Here is a 2,500-nt window from a genome sequence, read left to right as displayed (position 1 = left end):
TCCTTATACTCTGGAGGGGGCGCTCCTTATATCGTTTAGACCTTGCTCTGTTTTCATCTATCGTGGTGGTTTTCATAATAGATAGTAGCGACAACAGCTGTTCATTGATAATAAGTTTTGGTACGACAGTGAAGGAGATTTTGACCATTATAATGTTATTTTTTGTTGTTATTATTGTTATCATTTTGCATTTGTTTTGATCATCATCATTAATGTTATTGATATATACTATTGCTATATAACTGTAAGAAATCTTTAAATCAATATTATTATTGAATTATTATTATTGATATTCATAAAGGAAATTATATAATTAAACATGGTTCTTACAGGACATATACAGTATATACATATTAGTGTGTATATAAAAATGTCACAGGACACACACACACACACACACACACACACACACACACACACACACACACACACACACACACACACACACACACACACACACACACACACAAACAAACACACACACACACACACAAACACACACAATACAAACAAACACACACACATACACACACACACACAAAACAAACAAACACATATTCACATACACACACACACACAAACAAACACACACAACCACACACACAAACAAACAAACACACATATTCACACACACACACAAAACAAACAAACACATATTCACACACACACACACACAAACAAACAAACACACACACACAACAAACAAACACACATATTCACACACACACAACCACACACACACACACACACACACATTCACACACACGTCCATGTCTACCCACACACGTTTTCCTACGTCTCCCCCTCCCCCCCTTCCCCCCCCATCACTTTCCCGACCGAGAAGGCGCCGCAAAAATAGAGGTTTCCCTCGCGAATCGGCCGGTCGGGTTGCCTTCGTCCGACTTACGAGTCTGGCCGGTCGGGGGGGGGGGGGGAGAGGCCAGAGCCGGCGCTCCGGAAGCCTATGTGCGGGGGGTGGGTGGGTTGAGGGAGAGGGGGAGGGGGTAATGGGGGTGATGGGGTGAGGAAGGGAGTGATGGGGTGAGGAAGGGGGGGTTGGGAGGTGGGGGTGAGGGGTGTTATGGGGGTGAGGAGGGTTAGGAGAGTGGGGTGATGGAGAGTTAGGGGGTTGGAAGGGGATGGAGGAAGGGAGAGGGAAGAAGGGAGAAGGAGAGGGGGTTGGGAGGGAGAAGGGGAAGGAGGAGAAGGAGGGAAGGAGGGAGAGGGAGAGGAAGGGAGGGAGGGAGGAGGGAGAAGAGAGAGGAGAGAAGGGAGAGGGAGAGGATAAGAGGGGTGAGTAGGGTGGGGTGTGTAAGCAGCAGGAGGGTAGGTGGGGGTAGGGGTGGATTTAAGGGGGTAAGATCTGGGGTTTGGGTGAGGAGAGGGGGATGGGGGGGGAGGGAGGTGGGTATGAGATGGGGTTGAAGAGGGGGGGATCTGTGTTGTTGTTTTTCTTGATTTTTTTATTGTCTATTTTTCCTATATTTTTTTTCTTTTTCATCTTCATGGCTTTCCGTTTGGTAATCTTTCTAAAATAAAAGATATTTATGTAATTATTTTCTATAATGTATTGTTAATATTGATATATTTTTGTTATCTTCATCATCATCAAAACTATTAGTGTACTTGTAAGTGTCTGTCTGTATACTAATGCTTATATATAAACGTATGTCTAGAAAATAATAAAATAGAGGAAGACAGAAAGTGACAAAGCTATCATACTCATAGATATAAATAACAATCAAAAGTATAATAATAATGATAATGATAAAAATAAATAAATAAAAAAGTAAAATAAAAAATTGCACACGCGGTGTCTCCACTCAAGGCGATCGTGTAAAATCCTCCATCTTTTTTTTCTTTTTCTTTTACCTTTTCTTAGGATATTTTTTTATATAGGAAGTAGAAGGAGTCTTTGATTATGATATTGGTATGTGAAAATGATGTGGTGAAGTTGGTATGATTGTGTGTGTGTTTGTGTGTGTGTGTGTTTGTATTTTTGTGTGTGAGTGTGTGTGTGTGTGTGTGTGTGTGTGCATGTATGTGTGTATGTGTGTGGGTGTGTGCGTATTTTTGTGTGTGTGAGTGTTTTTCTGTGTGTGTGTTTCCGTGTATGTGTGTGTGTGTGTGTGTGTGTGTGTGTGTGTGTGTGAGTGGGTGTGTGCGTATTTTTGTGTGTGTGTGTTTTTCTGTGTGTGTATGTTTCCGTGTGTGTGTGCGTGCGTGTGTGTGTGTGTGTGTTTGTGTAGCGTTTGTGTGTGTGTGTGTGTGTCTGTGTGTGTCTGTGTGTGTCTGTGTGTGTGTGTGTGTGTGACCATGTCTTTGTGAACTCATGTCAACATCATCCCATAAATCGACAGCTGCCTCGCCTCGCCATGTCACGTGTCACACTGGCAGAAAAACGACGCCTGGGAAGGGATGGCCGCCCCCCTCCTTCCCTTCTCCCCCTCTCCCTCTCCCCCCTCTCTCCATTTCTTTCGTCTCGTCTCCTTTCTCAATT

The 2,500-nt window shown here is 43.4% G+C and overlaps 1 protein-coding gene across 1 annotated transcript in view; it reads left to right on the top strand.

Moving 5' to 3' along the window:
- The window catches only part of LOC113809600 (uncharacterized), a gene marked incomplete in the record, with an annotated part of 365,670 nt that overhangs the window by 196,487 nt on the left and 166,683 nt on the right, over nt 1-2,500 (top strand).

The sequence above is a fragment of the Penaeus vannamei genome, chromosome 24, assembly GCF_042767895.1.
Source record: "Penaeus vannamei isolate JL-2024 chromosome 24, ASM4276789v1, whole genome shotgun sequence".
NCBI lineage: Eukaryota > Metazoa > Arthropoda > Malacostraca > Decapoda > Penaeidae > Penaeus > Penaeus vannamei.
Note: the sequence above shows the minus strand (reverse complement) of the source record. Positions and strands in the feature narration are given on the sequence as shown.